The sequence below is a fragment of the Panulirus ornatus genome, chromosome 4 (assembly GCF_036320965.1).
Source record: "Panulirus ornatus isolate Po-2019 chromosome 4, ASM3632096v1, whole genome shotgun sequence".
NCBI classification, from domain to species: Eukaryota; Metazoa; Arthropoda; class Malacostraca; order Decapoda; family Palinuridae; genus Panulirus; species Panulirus ornatus.
This window is the reverse complement of record NC_092227.1, coordinates 6260814-6280529: the sequence shown is the minus strand read 5'-3', so window position 1 is coordinate 6280529 and position 19716 is coordinate 6260814. Positions and strand designations below refer to the sequence as shown.

Below are 19716 nucleotides of genomic sequence, written 5' to 3'. Positions count from 1 at the left end.
ATCACTCACTCACTCACTCACTCACTCACACTCCCTCACTCACTCACACACTCTTCCTTTCGGCAGTGGCGCAATGGAGCAAAATACGCATTACCGAGTCTGTGTCACCACGAAACTTACATACGTTCATACATACGAATATAATACATACGTTCATACTTACATACGTTCATACATACGAATATACATACTTACGTACATTCATACATACGAATATACATACTTACGTTCATGCATAAGAATATACATACATACGGTCATACATAACATACATGCATGCATATGGCTTTCATGACTCTCTCCAAGGTGATTTTCGTACCTCTGTTTCAGTGTAGTGTGTGTGTGTGTGTGTGTGTGTGTGTGTGTGTGTGTGTGTGTGGGCCTCTTCCTCCGCCAGGCACTTGGATGACGACCAGGAGGAGGGTCGTCCAGTAGGTCGTCCAGTAGAACCCTACGACCAGACGAAGTAGGGACGCGACTCACCCCCCACAGCCAGGCTGGCCCTCACGAGATCTACCTACACTGAACTGTTTAATAATAACATGACAGCTGGAGTGTGAACCAATGTGGCCTTTTTTTTTTTTCTTTTCTTTTCCTGGCGCTACCTCGCTGGAGGGTGTGGGGTGTGGGGTGGGGGAGATGCTGTGACATGTGTGGCGTGGTGGCGACGGGAATGGATAAGGTAGCAAGTACGAATATGTACATGTATGTATATGTATGTATACGTTGAAATGGAGATGTATGTATACGTGCGTGTGTGGGCGTTTATGTACATATATGTGAATATGTATGGATGGGCCATTTTTCGTCTGTCTCCTGGCGCTACCTCGCTGACGCAGGAAACAGCGATTGCGTATTATGATTATAATGATGATGATAATGATGATGATGATAGTAATAATATTATCATTAATAATGATAATGATAATAATAATAATAATGATAATAATAATAATTATAATAATAATAATAATAATAATAATAATAATAATAATAATAATAATAATAATAATAATAATAATATCAACAACAATAATAATAATAATAATAATAATAATAATAATAATATCAACAACAACAATAATAATAATAATAATAATAATAGTAATTCTCCACTTCAGATCAAAGCCACACACCCTCACCCTCCCCCCTCCTTCACCAGGTAAAAATGCTATTCACAAAGCGTTCAACAATTCCCCTGTGTACATAACAGAAAAAGGCACAACAACACATCACAAAATAAATTCACTGCTTTCGATTACGTCGGTATGTGTGACGTCACACTGGTTTGACTGTATGTAAACTTCGTGCAGTAAAGGCGGCTCCAGGAGACTCCGATACATATATATATACATATACATATATATATATATATATATATATATATATATATATATATATATATATATATATATATATATATATATATATATACTTCAGTCCACAATCTAGAGGCTAGACAGACCTCAGTAGGGTAGGTCAAAGGTCAGCCCAACATTAAGGCAGCATCGCGTCGTGGTACTCAGAAGGTCGTGTCATTGCGGTGAAAGGGTCGTATGACAGTGCTAAGGGTCGTACCACAGTCCGAACGGGTCGTACCATTGTGCCCAATAGGGTCGTACCGCAATGCTCAGAGTCGACCACAATTGTCAAGGGAACGGGTGCGTACCACAGTGCTCAAGGGTCGTACCACACTGCTAAAGAGTCATACCGCAGTGCTTAAGAGTCGTACCGCAGTGCTCAAGGGTCGCACCGCAGTGCTCAAGGGTCGTACCACACTGCTAAAGAGTCATACCGCAGTGCTCAAGGGTCGTACCACACTGCTAAAGAGTCGTACCGCAGTGCTCAAGGGTCGTACCACACTGCTAAAGAGTCGTACCGCAGTGCTCAAGGGTCGTACCACACTGCTAAAGAGTCGTACCGCAGTGCTCAAGGGTCGTACCACACTGCTAAAGAGTCGTACCGCAGTACTCAAGGGTCGTACCACACTGCTAAAGAGTCATACCGCAGTGCTCAAGGGTCGTACCACACTGCTAAAGAGTCGTACCGCAGTACTCAAGGGTCGTACCGCAGTACTCAAGGGTCGTACCACACTGCTCAAGGGTCGTACTACAGTGCTCAAGAGGGCTAAAGTGTCATGCACATCCTGTCATCCTTTACAGTCACGTTGGCTGTGCTCGTCAGCCGCTCAAGACGAGGCGTCCTTGAGCACATAAGCCCCACTGTGCACCTCACTGACGTGTACACTCACCCCTCCACAATAGCCTAGACAAAAAAATATATATATTCATACATATAGGAGCATATATCCCTGTTATAATAGATGGTTAAGTAACGACCTAACGCTATACTGACGGAGCAAGAGGTCATATATATACTATACGAAGTGGAAATCTTATATAAGACATGACGCGAAGATATAAAATTTCTGTCCCACTGTATAGATGTATCGTACAGAGTGGGTAACGCCGGAACAGCTGTGTGTGTTGTGGACGGCACATTACCCCGAGTGGGTAAAGGGGGTGTTATATTAGCGACCCGTGTTGACAAATAAGCTTATGCAACCCCAACACGAGGCGCTGTCTGCCTGGCAAGAGGGCACCAGTTGTGGACCCTGGACGAGGTACAGACTAGGTTCGAATCCCGAAGACTGGCTTGACACACACACACACACACACACACACACACACACACACACACGCGCGCCTCCATGGTGTAGTAATTAGCGTTACTGACCATGAGCCTCCATACGCCCGCCTAGGGTTGGGCACGTATGGGTTCGAATCCTACTTAATCCAGGTGTTCATCTTACCTATGGGGTTGGTCGATGAATGGGTACCTGGCTTACACACACACACACACACACACACACACACACACACACACACACTCGTACAGGTCTACACCCGTCGATAACACTTCAGTCAAAACCCAAAGGAAGAGATTCAGGTATGGCAGAGAGGCCGGTGCTTCGTGGTGTGCAAGGAGGCTCAGACCGGGAGTCTTATCACCACACAAGATGAGGCGGGACGGACTAACCCACAGGGGAAATACGACAGAACATCATAACCTCAAATATGACTCGGTCCCCATCCTTCCACCTCTCCCTCCACCATCTTTCTTTCCCCCCTTCACTTTTCCATATCATCTTTTTTTAGGCGAGAGTGTCTTCTCGATTTCCTCAACACACGACGACACCACTGCATCACTCTTCTACGGCAACCCTTCCCTCACAGCCGGGAGGGTATTGCCACGGGTTTACGGTCAATTGTCTGGCCCGAGCTGGATACTTAGAAGTCCAATAAAGGGAGCGCCGGCAGCCGCCCCAACACAAACACATGGTCGTAATTCAGGAAGTTCTGTGGGAGTGTCGCGCGCCCCAGGGGCGACCTTCACCACAGCAGCCGCCACCACCACAGCTGATGGTTGATGGTTCATACTGAGTCTCTCTCTCTCTCTCTCTCTCTCTCTCTCTCTCTCTCTCTCTCTCTCTCTCTCTCTCTCTCTCTCTCTCTATCTATCTATCTATCTATCTATCTATCTATCTCTCTCTAGACAAAAGCCCTCACTGTGGGCCGGGCCTCTCGTGTTTAATGGCTAAAGAGACAAGTGATATACGGGGGCAGGGGTAGAAGAGGCACTATAATTTAAGAGTGTTGGAAGAAGTGGGGAAAAACCCTCCTGCATGGATCAAGGTGGTATAGCTGTTTGGCAAGGCATAAGAAAAGTTATGAACTCCGAAGCTCAGCAATGGAGGGAAAGAAACAGATATCAAAACGGCCCACCTCTGAATGACCATCGGTCAGATGGTACCTACGTGATGCAGCGGCTGGCTGAGTATCATGTGGTTCCCTTAGGGACGGGAGCATACAAGCAGCCAGCTCTCGGGTACCAGAAACCAAAGTAATACCTATAGAAGAGGGGGAAAGAGGAGCAGCATTACAGTGTAGGGAAAGTGGGTTATCTTTGACTTCATACTGGGATACACACACACACACACACACACACACACACACATATATATACATACACGTGTGTGTGTGTGTGTGTGTGTGTGTTTGCGTGTTACCGGACTCCACCTGCTTCAGGTTACACCACCAGTGAAAAGTCACCATTGTCGAGGTAGTATCCCCGGGAGTCTATATAGTCTTGTCAAAGAACCTATCATCCCAAAGGAGTCCACATTTCCCTACTACTGGAAATAGCGCAACCTTGGGGCGGCAGGAGTCTGTAGACAGAGGTCATGGGGGTAACGCCGGGACTCTTTCATAGAAAATGGGTCATAAAAAAAAAATGGTAATAGTGAATGGATATATACGTGTGTCATGTAAAAACACATCCCGCTAGACGGAGGACCCTTCTGGTGTCAGTATCAGTATAATTCACATCCATCATTTTCTTGTCAACCACAAGTAGACTTGTGTAAGGCCCCCGGGAGCCTGACACTGAGGAAGACGCGGGCGGCAGGCAGAACCAAACCACACACAATTTGACGGACAACTGCGATTATACTAACAACCCCTGGGGGGGGGAGATGCACTAGGTGGGGGAAAGGGTATATCGGTGGGGAATGAGAGGGTGAGGAGGGAGGTTTAGGAGAGGGTTCATCCAGGGAGGGAGGCTGTCTGTACGTTCTCCCTCCCTCTCTCTCTCACCCACAACTGGCCTTGTTCCATGATAAGGTCTTGAGTGAAGGGTTCACTATACGCGCCTGATTCGTTCTCCAGGTTCGTCGTGAGCATCGCCTGAGGCTTCGTGAATCGTTTCATTCAGACGAGATATGGTTTATGTGGTAACTTTTTACTTTTTTGATTTTGCTTATATTTTTACGTTTCTAAGTTCATGGTCTATTTTTCTTTTCTTTAATCTTGATGGTGATGGTTAGGAGTCATGGGTCGGTTCCCACCCTTGAGGACGACAGACCCGACTCTTTACAGCCACTAAACGACTCATAATGACGACGGTTCGACCCTTGGGTATGAAGCTCTACACGTTCAGAGTTTATTTCCTCTCTAAGCGCATGGTTTATTTGCTGTCCAGGAATATGGTTTATTTTCTCTCTAATCTCCTGGTTTATTTACTCTCCAAATTCATGGTTTATTTGCTCCTCAAGCTCTGATGATGTTTACCCTCCCTCCAAGTTCATGGCTCGTTCAGTAATCGGTCTAAATGCTTCAGTGGGTTTCGAAACTCACGGTTCATTTGAAGTGTCTTATGAATGCCACACGTTCAACAGAGCATCGCCAGACGAACCCCATCAGAGTTCTCCCACACGAAGCTATGATGGACTCGATCTCAAAGATTTACTCGGATTTACATCGTCCGAAAATGTAATTGTGAGATAATTCGGAGGAAGGTTTAGTTACTTTTCCAATCATGATACAAATGCAATCGGCCCACTTGATACTGCTTCACGTCTCAGTACCTTAAGTGTTCACAGTGACTCCTCTTCTTAAAAGGCAGAGGCCGTGCGTGATGTTGGCGGTGACGATGGGTTAAAAAACTGACTTAAAGCAATGAAAAAAAAAAAAATAATACATATACTTACGCTCGCTACTATAGTTCTCTCTCTCTCTCTCTCTCTCTCTCTCTCTCTCTCTCTCTCTCTCTCTCTCTCTCTCTCTCTCTCTCTCTCTCTCTGGGGTCCGCACTGGCGAACCTCTACCAACCAAGAAACCCCTCTTCTCTTGCTGATGGTCCACGGCAACAAGTAGAAGACCTCCTCCTCAGCAGCTTAGTTTTACAAGTTAAGCTTTCCCCCATGGCTCTAAGCTTACGAAAAAGAAAAAAACCGAAAGAAAACGATGATGAAACCTTAACGACACAGCGTTGATTCTAGTGGCGTGGGTGCACAACACACGAGTCACACAGTATAATCTTAAAACAGGGTGTCACTGTGGTGTAAGCTTAAGACACAGCAAAGCTTCACAGCCGCACTTGGAATAATCAGCAAAGAATTACGGTCGTTAAATCACCATTCATCCTCTACTATGGATTAATATCATGTTCTGGCCAATGGTCGTTCTGTCTTGGCATCATTTGAACAACCAACTGTTCACTGCTGACATCAACAAGCTAGATGAGAAACTTGACGGGTTTTGCCAAGTCACCCCTTACTCCTTTCTCTTCCTTGGTGGGCAGATCAATGGCGTCCGGTCTCTCATCATAACTCAGCTCTCTTAATTCTTGAACTGTATTTGTTGCTCTTCTCCGAACCCTCCTCCCGTGTGTGTGTGTGTGTGTGTGTGTGTGTGTGTGTGTGTGTGTGTGTGTATATGTGTGTGTATATGTGTGTGTGTGTGTGTGTGTGTGTGTGTGTGTGTGTGTAATAACATGATACCTGTACAGTACAAGAGTGTCCCACAATGGCAGTAACCAGTCACAGGTCAAGCACTGGTCAAAGGGCTGTGTACCGCCAGTGGCGTCGTTGTCTTTCGTCTGTGATCGTTACCTTCTCTCAGCTCCGGGGGCGGGCAAGAGTTCGAATCCTCCCTTTACCGTCGCACACGTCAGAGTCGGCGTATACAATATGTCCTCTCGTGTAGCGGTAATACAGGAGGAGGCATGTGCACCACGGCGTCCATTAAGAGTCAGCTCTCGAGTGTCGCTGAGGCGCTGGTTGCATCGCTTGCCTGTGCTGGGCTATGTATCATCCTGCCCTCCACCACCTCCCCCAACTTACCACCTCCCCCTCAATATTGGAGGCCGCCACCTGACGTGCCGCCTCGGGTAATGCAGGATGCACGAGTTTACTGGGCCACATTGTTGACCCGCGAGGGGCAGGGTGTCTCGTGTCCAGGTGGGGGAGGGTGTCTCCTGTCCATGTGGGTGAGGGCGTCTCCTGTCCATGTGGGGGAGGGCGTCTCCTGTCCATGTGGGGGAGGACGTCTCCTGTCCATGTGGGGGAGGACGTCTCCTGTCCATGTGGGGGAGGACGTCTCCTGTCCATGTGGGGGAGGACGTCTCCTGTCCATGTGGGGGAGGGTGTCTACTGTCTATTGCCCATGTAGGGAGGGTGTTTGCTGTCTCCTGTCAAATGTGGGGAGGGTATGTGCTGTCTACTACCAAATGTGGGGAGGGTATGTGCTGTCTCGTGCCAATGTGAGGAGGGTGTTTGCTGTCTCCTCCTGTCACTTGCCATCTGCGCTTGGCTTTTGATCTCTGACCGTCCATGTCTACTGCTCTCTCTCTCTCTCTCTCTCTCTCTCTCTCTCTCTCTCTCTCTCTCTCTCTCTCTCTCTCTCTCTCTCTCTCTCTCTCTCTGTTGACACTTGTCTGCTGGTCACTGAGCGTCAGCTTCAGCTTTCTTTCGTCTGTTACTAGCGCTGCTTTCTGTTGCCTCTGGGCCACTGACGTTTGTCTGTCAACCTCCTCCCAATGGTTCTGTTGGCGTATAACAGCCTATCGTAGCTTCTGACACTAATGTGATGTTCGTCTGATAACGTCTGTTTATGTTTCCTGTTTACTGTTCAGATTCAGTTCATGATTACAAATCTGTTGGTGTCTATGACTGTTGACTGATCACCTCTGTTCTTGTTCGTCTGCTGTTTATTGTACCTGTTGACTACTGTTGGCTTCACTTATAAATTTCCTGTTATCTTTCTCTTCGTATCTCTGTCTTTCCTTAATTGTTTCTGAGCGTTGTTCGTTGTGTTCTTCAATAACAGTTCTGGGTCATCATCATCATCATACATTTCTCATCATCTTACACCATGTTAAAAAAAAAAAACACGAATACATGACTTCAACATATCTGAAGTTCACACCAAGTCGTCCGTCACAACTGCAAGATTATTTTCCTCAAGTTAAAAAAAACGAAGTAACAGATTCCTCAAAAACGAAGTAACAGATTCCTCAAAAACGAAGTAACAGATTCTTCAAAGGAAATCGAGACGCCATTAGACTAACCCATAACCCTACATCGGTCCTAGCTATAATTCTCTCCAGCTGACAGCAGTACAAGAGGCGTAACGCGGGAGCAGGTGATAAAAACTCACTAATTCTCAGGAATGTTTGGTTAGCATGTCGCGAGGCGCCGTCGACTGGGGGCCGTGAGGGAGGCCAGATCCGCCCCGGGACGGGTCATCCCAGAACGACAGGGGCGTATATGACAGGGGCCTATGTGACATGGGCCTATATGACAGGGGCGTATGTGACAGGGGCGTATGTGACAGGGGCCTATGTGACATGGGCCTATATGACAGGGGCGTATATGACAGGGGCGTATGTGACAGGGGCCTATGTGACAGGGGCCTATGTGACAGGGGCGCATGTTGGGGAAGTAGAGCCTATGGCAAGCACTGAAAATTGCGCCCCTGGCTTGATTAAAAATGTACATACAGTGGATGTATATAGGAATATATAGAGTAATTATAAACTGTTGAAGATTTAGGCCAGACTTAAACTTATATAAGCTCCTAAAGACTTAAATGATCAGAATTGTAACGTAGAAGCGGTAAAGCAAGTGATAGTAGCAAAATATTGCTATAGATGAAAAGTAGGCGTTTCTTTTTTTTTTTATCTCACAAAACCAAACCGTTAGAAATGTCAATCGAGTCGTATATGTCAACAAAACCAAACCGGTTGTGTGGCGCCCCTCACTTCAAGTGGCGCCCAGGGCACCTGCCCTAACCCTAGATACGCCACTGCATAACGAGCCACCCCACAACGGTGTTATTAATCCTTGATGCTGAGACAGCAGTACGTACCACGTATGTGGTCAGCTGTTGCGTTCGTCGCAGAGTAAACCAGGAAATAATCCAAAAGTTACGTCCTTCCTCTCCTCACCGACGGAGGCATTATACTTCCGACACATAAGAGAGAGACACGCCATCAATGCCAACGTGAGAATGAGACGAGACGAGCGCCATTCAAAACTCTTCAATCCAGTAGGGACACTGCACTGCAATCGTACGTCCGGCAGCGGCTTTGCGGCAACCACGAAAGTCACGTGCCACGCTCAGCTGTGACCCTGACCCTTGACCTTTTGACCTAATGAACTGTAAACACCCTCTCCAGATGACAAGTAATAAGTGAGTAACTGTGGCGACAGGTGAACAGAGGACCCCATGGCGAACACTCAATACACATACATGCATAAATACATCCCACATCCATCCATCCATTCATACATACATACATACATCCATACATATGGAAGATGACATTCAACATGGATGAATGTTAAAGTAATGAGGATCGAAAGCAAAGAAATAGTAAGAAATAAGAATTCAAGATGGCAGGAAATAATCTACAGCAATCTGTGTATGAGCGGAACTTATAGTGCCTGTGTACCTTATGTGTCGACAAGAATCCCCATATCTTATCTAAACGAAACAAATATAGCCAAAACTATTAAGCACCTCCCAAGCTTGGCTATCTCCTATCAAAATGGCGGGGGAAAAAATGAAGAGCGAAGAGAGAAAGTTCAGAGGAGGGTAACAAGGTTAGTGCCTGAAATAAGAGAAGGGAGCTACAGGGAGAAGCTAGACGGTATCAAATTTCCCAACATGGAAAAAGTGGCGCGTAAAGAGAAACTTAATCACGACCCTCAAGTAGTGTGATGGCGACAGAGAGCTGTTCTTAGGAAGACGAAGAGACTGAACAACCAGAAGGCATAAATAAGACACGACAAAATGAAACGTCTTCGAAAAAATGTAATGAAGTACATGTATATATATAGATAGCATCAGAGGAGTGGATGGACTGAGTAAGCTTAGGGGATGAAAGGTTTAAAAAGTTGTATAATACCAGAGAAAGTTCAAGAGATGAGGCCCTACGAGTGTAGACCTTTCTCTCCATACAGTACCAACAGATAAAAACAGTGGAAAGTCAAATGCCTACATGATCGATACATGAGGAAACACGGGTAAGTGCCACAAAGAGCCCAAGGACGCGAGTCAAGAACCTATGCCAAGGTTACAGGAAAGAGCCAATACGAAGGGACGTATTGCCCAGACGAAAGGCAATAAGTAAAAGTACGATAAGTTACTATCAACTTGCCTCAATACTGATGATGTCTTCGACGCTGATGAAATATAAAATGAAATAAATAGCTGAATTTAGTAGACCGAGAAAGATAATTTAAAAAAACGTACTACGTTTGTAAAGAGATATCGACAAGGGAAAGAATATGTATTGAACAGCAAGAGACACACACAGCAAGGATCAAACCCAACCTGAAAGGAGATACAGCGAGGAGGAGATACGACTCGCAAGGAGCTGCATCAAGCAAGACCACAGATCATGATAGAAGCGCCGGGGGAACTGGTTCACCAAAACAATATCCTGCTTCCTGCCCACCCACCCATCACGCTGTGGGCGGCCTCCGCTCCTGCCACCCACACTATGGCGGGAGGGGGGGAGGGGGGGTTTGTAACTGTTTCCGTCAGCCACCCACCTTCACAACGGGCGGCGTCTGTTGCTGGCACCCACCCACCCACCCACACTGCAGGCCGCCTCTCTTGGCGTCATCCGTCCACCCATAATGCAGGCAGCCTTTGGGTGGCCTTTGTTGCCGCCACCCACACTATGGGCGGTCTCTTTCGCCGCCCCTCACTCCCTTGCCACTCCCGTCTTACCTTCTTTACCTCACGAAGCAAAACAAGGGGCGTTACATGGCCACCCTCACGCAATATGGATTTTCTGAGAATGTTCCTCGTTAGGTCAGGTCTGCACTTGACTCATTTGCTACTTGTGTCGACCAAGTGTAGAGGAATATATATATATATATATATATATATATATATATATATATATATATATATATATATATATATATATATATATATATATATATATATATATATATATATATATATATATGCAGGCATTACATACATATACATGTACATATCCATACTTGCCTTCATTTCGATTTTTTCATACTGGATCGCCGTTCCCCGCGTTAGCGAAGTAGCGCCAGGATAAGGAGAAGACCAATGTCTTTTACTGTACAATAGATAATTCTGTAGCGGGGAGGGTTGTGAATATCAGATGTGGGGTCGACGAACGTATAAACATAGGCTGAGCCACTAGAGAAATTGATCGGACATACAGAATACTCAACCTAACTTTTCCAAGGGACTGAGAATTACTTCAATTTTCGACAATATCGCACAAGTTCACGAACAAATGGTGCGCAGGGACATTGAGAGCTGACGGTGGCCCCTGTGGATGGTTAAGCATTTGAATGGCTCCTATATGTGGCGTCCCAGCGTTGGGGTCGGGGAGGGAATGTAAACTGAAATAGAATCTCAATAAAAACATTAGTCTATGTCTTGTGCTTTTGGGTCGTTATACTAAAATTTTAAAATTCTATCTTCCCCTCGTCCGGGCTCTGGGGACTTTTGACTGGGTTTCCCCGCCGTCTCGTTGGGGCGTGATGGTGCGTCACACACCACACACCACACCGCCACTTAGTGAGGTATGCTCGTGTTCGCTGGGACGAGCGCATATGCAGCCAAACGGACACCAGCGAACAAAACTCCCAGCAACTGGCTCTTAACACGAGACCATAACAATCATACTTTTCTTTTTCTGTACCATAATGCCCAGCCAGTTTCTCGGGTAAAACTCTATACTTCACTCTGTCAAATGTAAGTTTGTATATTTTTGCAAGGTACAAGGCCAACTTGACCTTCGCTTATGAAGTTGTTGCTAGACGCATATTAAAAAGAGATGTATTTATCTATTAAGTCCCACGTAAACCTCGAATATCCAGGATGTCAGGCTAATGGGTTTGTACTATTTTTGGTCGTCCTTTGTCTCCTAATGTTGTATATGCCACTTTGTGCATATCTGCCACACTTCTCTTCCATAACATCTTCGATCTTTGTTTACGTTTTTAAGGAAGATTAAGCTGGGATCGCATTAGGTCCTGGAGCTGATTGCTCTTCGAGTCGATCTACTGCTGGATTTATATCCCACTCTCTGTCATTTCAAGATCCGTAATGGTATGCCTGATAAACTATTTAGATATTTCGTCATCTATATTTTCTTTCGCTTTTTTTTTTTAGCTGGGAGAGAGAGAGAGAGAGAGAGAGAGAGAGAGAGAGAGAGAGAGAGAGAGAGAGAGAGAGAGAGAGAGAGAGAGAGACTATAGACGCTTAAATCCGTCCGCCTACTTATCGAGGATGGAGTTTATTTAGACGCTGTTCACTTCCTCGTTGCTCTAATAAAACTGACACAGTTGACCTTCGCCATGTTTCCTGAGGCTACAGGCGCAGCCCACCCTGCCCTCCCTCTTCCCTCCCTCTCCCCCGTTCCTCCCTTCGTCAGGAGGGGAAACAACAGCTCCAGGGGAACACCCATATGACCAGAGACGTCACTCCCTCGTCATACCTTTTCTTCCCGAGATATTTTTACATGCGCTGCTGACGTCCGCCACCCGCAGTCCACCTACGGAGGCAAGGGAGGGAGGAACCGATGTGCGACACACTCCCCAGGTGACGGTAAGTCAGGCCCGTGTCGTACAGCGATCAAGAGGAAGGCGGGAAAGACGAGGTCAGCGAGAGGGTTCCTGGCGAAGGCTTTAGCGAACAACGCACCGAGGGAATCTATTCTTAACGCACGGGAGATTTTAACGGTCCAGCGGCGCCCCACCACAACAACAACAGCCCCTTGTCGGCAGATCTGGCCCTCCAAGAGACACAATAAACTCTCTTACTTGATCTTACAACCATAAACAATGGGAAGGGGAAGATATAGCTGACCCTACCTTAGGGTAAGGTCATTAAGCGATCGACCCTACCCTCGGGTAGGGTCCATAAACTATGTTCTTACCATAGCGTAGGGTCATAAACAATGGGGAGGGGAGGGTATAGTTGACCCTAAGGTGAGGTCAAGTATAGCTAAAGTAAGATTAAACTACCCAGTATGAGACGAGGGATGGAAGACTGGATTTCAGAATATCACTTTTTCGTAACCAAATGAATGCAAAAAATTACTGACCATCTGACAACATAATACACTCAGTAATTTCATCATCTCCAGCTGTCTTATGGGGTCAACTAATTCACATACACACACTAAAAAAAAAATGTTACCTGTGTGATCGCCTGACTCAAAAGAAATGATCAACAACGTGGTCACGTGACTCAGAGTTATCAAAAATGTTATTACTCGACTCCAATGATCACATGCTGTGTAATAATATGAATCGAAAAATTAGTAACCTGTGAGTATCTAATTGGAAGGCACTTGTGACACACACACACACACACACACACACACACACACACACACACACACACACACACAACACGCACACACACACACAGACACACGAGGAATTAAGAGCCAAAGTTAGGGCATTCCAAGACTGGCTCTGGTGAGATAAGGCACCAAGCCTGGTGATCCTGGTGATCCTAGTGGGATGAGGCTGCCTGCAACCTGGTGCTCATGCTACAGGTCACCAGCACGAAGCAAGGCCATGTGCTGCTAACCCTCCCTCCCACGCAATGATTATATACCCTCACTGGTCGATACCCTCGTTCTGTGACTGTTGAGGTGTGGCTAGCGTGGGGGAACATGGTGAGGTGTGACTAGTGTGGGGGGACCATGGTGAGGTGTGGCTAGTGTGGGAGGGGACCATGGTGAGGTGTGCCTAGTGTGGGAGGGGACCATGGTGAGGTGTGGCTAGTGTGGGAGGGGGCCATGGTGAGGTGTGGCTGGTGTGGGAGGGGACCATGGTGAGTTGTGGCTAGCGTGGGGGGACCATGGTGAGGTGTGGCTAACGTGGGGAACCATGGTGAGGTGTGGCTAGCGTGGGGGGACCATGGTGAGGTGTGGCTAGTGTGGGAGGGGGCCATGGTGAGGTGTGGCTAGTGTGGGAGGGGACCATGGTGAGGTGTGGCTAGCGTGGGGGGACCATGATGAAGGTGGCTTGAGTCATACCCATGTAAGCTGTGGTTCAAGACGCCACAGGTCAAGTGAGGTAGACTGGGGGAGCACCGAGCCTTGACGACCCACAGTCATGCAAACGTCCATAAGACTACATGTACAAGCCCCTCCCCCCCCCAGCCTGTAGAGGGTGGGGCATTCTACGACACCACATGTCTGGCACAGGGTTTGTACCGGTGGCCAGAGTCCATTGGCAGTACAACTGAGAGTTTGGCTGACGAACAACATGACACTGGACGACCCCAGTCTCCCAGTACGACCCCCTGACTCCCAGTACGACCCCCCTGACTCCCAGTACGACCACGTGATGGACAGGCCATCATACCCATGGACTCTACCGCCCTACCCCGAGCCTATCTTAGTATGCTAATGATACAACCACCGAAGGATCGTCAATCTATCAGGACAATATTGAGCATATCTATTCCCACAGCGATTACCTACGTTGCCCTATCAGCGAACATACACACCAGCGCACACCCACAAACACACACACCAGCGTACACCCACACAGACACACACACACCAGCGTACACCCACACACACACACACAGATATATGCTATGAAGCTGTCAAGTTCGGCCATATAATCCTATGAGAAATACTCGGATGAGAAACTAAGATCTCTTGAAGGTGACTCAGTGAGATGCCAACTCGTATATTATGTGTCACTCGCAGGCAGTAAGTGGGCCGTCTTGGCATCAACGCACAACGTATGTTTACCTCGCATAATGGACCCCCACCCCAGACATGTGTTCAACGAGACCAAAATTATTTATCAGACGTGGGTTTTGTGGGTGAATTAAAAGCTGCAGAATTTCCACAAGGAGAGTTAAAGTTATTCAACACGACGGGGAGTTATAAGACAAGATTTGGGGGGGGCTGGGAGGGAGGGTGTCTGGAGAGAGAGTTAAAAATCTATTGAGGAGGAATCGCGAGAACGAAATTGTTAATTGACCTTAATTTGCTGTAAAATTCGATGGCGTCTCGTGTCGTGGGTCGGGATCTTAGCCGAAGCCCAAGAATTCGGGAGGTACTAAGGTATTAAGGGAATATCACTATATTCTCTCTCTCTCTCTCTCTCTCTCTCTCTCTCTCTCTCTCTCTCTCTCTCTCTCTCTCTCTCACGTCTTAAGGGAATATTGTTATTCCATGCGTCTGTCTTTCTCTGGGGTTTTAAAGGAATACTGCTACTTCCGTGTCTGTGTTTCTCTAAGGTTTTAAAGGAATATTACCATTAGTGTCTCTGTCTTTCTCTCATCATACTTACGTCTTGTCCATCGCACACACATATTAGCATAGGTGGCCACGAATGCTGACTCTATGAAGCCAAATGACTCTCATTCTGAAGTTGGTACTGAGAAGCATCAACATCAGGAGGGTCGGGTGTAAAAAGTGTGTGTATGTGGGAAAGCCAGCAGGCAGGTGATGATGGAAGCTGGGCGAAGCTTTGATAATAAGATGACTGGCTCTACACACACACACACACACACACACTCGCCCCATCTGACTACCCACATCAATGCACACAAGTACCTCCTGAGCCTCATTCTTCAGGAACTGGGAGGCAGGTCTACCCCTCACACCGCCGCTGGCACACACACAGACACACACACACACACACACACACACACACTCGTCCAGGCTCAAAACAGCCGGAGTCTGGGACGGCTTGTATGGCCGGGTCTCTCTCGAGGCCCAGCCAAGTGGGAGGGCGAGTGCCCGGCCTCCAGCGTGCAGTTGTTGTTCCTCGAGGACTGCTGGCAGAAGACAAGAGACCGTATTCCAAAGAGGAGGAGGAGGAGGAGGCTTATCTCCACCCGGTTCCCGAGGTGGATGGGGAGCCCTCGCTTCTACTCTCTCTCTCTCTCTCTCTCTCTCTCTCTCTCTCTCTCTCTCTCTCTCTCTCTCTCTCTCTCTCACTCACACACACACACACTACAGCCAATCTCATCCTTCTCCCAGGATGTAGGACGTCCCGAGCAGAACTTAACACGACGCGCAAGTGTGTAGCTGTCCTTCAGTCCTCCGTGACCACTTGCCTGGCTTAATGCAATCGAGTTATCTGACAAGTTCCGGAGCGTCTTTGATACTTTAATATCTACATTTCATATTCTAATTAACATGCAATTTTTGTATATATGCGCCGCATGTACACAAAAAAATGCATGCTAAATTAAATCATATAAACAACTGAATTGCGATTCTACCTTCATAATTATCATATATATATATATATATATATATATATATATATATATATATATATATATATATATATATATATATATAGGGGAGAAAGAATACTTCCCACGTATTCCCTGCGTGTCGTAGAAGGCGACTAAAAGGGGAGGGAGCGGGGGGCTGGAAATCCTTCCCTCTCGTTTTTTTTTAATTTTCCAAAAGAAGGAACAGAGAAGGGGCCCAGGTGAGGATATTCCCTCAAGGGCCCAGTCCTTTGTTCTTAACGCTACCTCGCCGACGCGGGAAATGGCAAATAGTATGAAAGGAAAAATATATTCCTATGAGTCGACGGGGGAAATGAAACACGATAAGTTCCCAAGTGCATTTTCGTGTAATCATCACATCATCAGGGGAGATACAAGAGCGAAATATAAGTCAGTTGATATATCTTTTCAATGCTTACAGGACTTATGGTTCCTAGTTATGAAGATTTACCATCAGAAATAGAGCCGAGGGGGAAACGAATATATAATATCAACCTTAAAAAAAACTATACAATAGTAAATATTCCATCGAAAGCACAGTTATCACACAGGAGTCCCCACATATATGACATACCAGTCGAACAGCACTGGAAGCAGATGATTCTGATCAGATCTTAAATTCTGTCATAAATCATCAATTTCTTTTTCCTCTTCCTTCTCCTGGTGTTTGCTCAAGTTGGTCAAGTCTTTCGTTGAGGTCCTGGTCGGCCCAACACACACGGACCTCACCGTGTCAGGGGGAAGCCACTGGCCAACAGGAATATACCGACCCTCTACAACTTGACGGATGAGGACGTATTAGCCGATATGTTCCAAGATATTCAGTGGTTCTTCCTGCCAGAGAGAGGAATGAGTTTCAGTGGCACTCGACACCCCGCCCACGACCCCAGATGGGGATAGATGTCCTTGTGGATCTGATGGACCGACGTGGCTCATAGTCACCCCTAGTCTTTTTCCAACTACTAACCTCATTCCTTGGCGTCTAGAACAATATATAAGGAACCACATATCACCTGAGGCATTGCTATATCTGCACTGCAGCAGTACAGGCGACAAAGGCGTCATACAACTGTCTATAATCATGACCTTAATCCCCACGTTCATGCAAGCACTCCTGGTGCATTTGGCAATCACGCAGCGAGCTATTCTTCTTCTTCTTCTTTCGCCTCTGTGAGTGTGAGGGCTCGTCGTGCCTCAGGGCGGGATGCCACAGGACCGTCTTTGTAAAGTTCTTGGTCGACGGGCTCCGTATGGTTCACGGATGGACGCGAATCTCTTATCAAATTCGTCCTTTTCGCACCTGTTGCGAACTGCAGAGTCTTGGCAGCCGATACCGTGACCCCGCCACCCTCCCTCCCGCCCGCGTCACACGAAGAACTGGCTTCATCATGATCACGCGACTGGATCGCTATTTTCTTTCTTTGGCTTCCAGACACACACACACACACACACACACACACGTGATGTGCATTAATAATAAACCTGATGTCACCAGCTTCATGGCCAGCTCTGAAGCAGGAAGGCGTCTCAAGCCTCTGTGATGGTTCTTTCCTCCTGGCGGTGACAACGTGTGGTTACATACTCTCTCTCTCTCTCTCTCTCTCTCTCTCTCTCTCTCTCTCTCTCTCTCTCTCTCTCGCAACACACAAATAACCACCACACTTATTACGGCAGTAGACATCCTCACTGCCTCACCCTACTACACAGCAATAGCCACCTACATTCCCTCACCCTATACAGCAGTAGCCACCCTCACCCTACACAGCAGTACCCACCCTCACCCTACACAGCAGTAGCCACCCTCACCCTACACAGCAGTAGCCACCCTCACCCTACACAGCAGTAGCCACCCTCACCCTACACGCCAGTAGCCACCTTCACCCCCTCACCCTACCCCAGGCTCAGCTGACTCAAAAGGACCTAATCCCAGGCCTTCCCTCAACCCCTCCCTCCCTCCTTTACTTCCAGGCCTCTCGTCGGTGAGTAAGGCCTCCTCCCTCCCTCCTCTCCACTCTCCCCAAGCCCTCCCCCTCCCTCACTACACTCCCCCCACCTCTTCATCCCCTCGCTTGTAACCCTCACCTCCCCATTATCTCGCCGCCCCAAGCCCACGGTAATCCCCCCCCCCCCCTGCACCCTGCTATATAGCCCCCCCCAAAATCTAGCGACCATCAAAATTCCAGGCGCTCGGTGATTCCAGGGAGAGAGAAAAGGATATTTGGAACGTGTGGTCAGACACCGACGCTCATCTGGAAAACACGCGGGTGTCGCCTTCGCCTTGACTTGCGCACCGTTTGGCCACCGAACCCACCCACCAACCCACCCACTCACTCACACGTCAAGGGTCACTGCTGTCGCCACTTCTTGACCGGAATGGAGGAATAGAACTCTACGAACGAGAGAGAGAGAGAGAGAGAGAGAGAGAGAGAGAGAGAGAAGCAATTCATTGGTTTCGCTTTGAGAATATCCCATTGGCAATTCTCAGTAAGCGCTCGTAATGCATTGCTCAATATGTCCCCTCAAAGGTTTTAGGGATGAAAGAAGGAACTTCGGAGTTCCAATGCGTTGTGTGGAGTTGGTGCGAGGAAGACGGTGCCAGTTTGAGACGAGGGACCCCCCTTGTGTGTGTGTGTGTGGCTCAGGTCACGCCAGTCTTTGATACCAAATCATGACCATACCACTCCTGGTGTGTGACCTGATACACGTGGCTTCGAAAATACACCTCCGTGTGAAGACATTCTCTCTCTCTCTCTCTCTCTCTCTCTCTCTCTCCACAGCCGTGCTTACGTGTCCGCCATCCTGCTCACGTGAGGCAAATCTTTCACTCACTGTTGTCACGAGTGCAGCCAAAATTGTTCAGTTCCTCAAATTTCTGCATCATAGCTTGCTTGCACGTGTGTGTGTGTGTGTGTGTGTGTGTGTGTGTGTGTGTTACGGTAGGAGCGAGTTTTACACCCGTGTATCTTAAACATGTATATGATTTATATACCACGTCTTTACTCATGTGTGTGTGTGTGTGTGGTGTGTGTGTGTTCACACATGCACACACTCCTTAGCCTAAGCCAGGCCCATAATTTTATCAGCCATCCCACAGGGGTGGATGAACATCTGGGACTGGCAGAGGGCCAACGGCCGCCGCGACCAGGATTCGAACACCACTGCACTCCTTGTGTATGTGTGTGTGTGTGTGTGTGTGTGTGTGTGTGTGTGTCCTACTGAAGTATGGATGGGTCGAGCGTGCGCACGCACCCCCCCCCCCCCAGATCCACGGGCTGATGGTAGGCAACAACAGGGGGATATGGGGGGGCATGGGTGAGGGGGGGGCGTGTGTTACTCAAGGGTTAACCCACCCCCTCCACCCCACCCTCACACCACCACCACCCCAGTAATTGGCTGAGTTATCAAAGCCTCCGACCCGTTCATTAAACTGCCCTGCTAGAGAGGGGGAGGGAGGGGGGGGGGGGGACGCAAGGACGGTCAAGCCGTCTTCATCAACTCCCGACTCGAGCCGGTCACGTGATGCCAGTCAGGACTCAACCCCCCACCATTATAATCACCGGTGCTGGTAATTAGTCTGTTGCTATGT

The 19716-nt window shown here is 47.6% G+C and overlaps 2 protein-coding genes across 8 annotated transcripts in view; one reads left to right on the top strand and one right to left on the bottom strand.

The window, feature by feature from the left end:
* LOC139765509 (beta-1,3-galactosyltransferase 4-like) overlaps window positions 1-19716 on the top strand; it is a 140817-nt gene that overhangs the window by 61764 nt on the left and 59337 nt on the right. The window lies entirely within an intron of this gene.
* Window positions 1-19716, bottom strand: part of LOC139765486 (protein amalgam-like) — a 164810-nt gene that overhangs the window by 120117 nt on the left and 24977 nt on the right. The window lies entirely within an intron of this gene.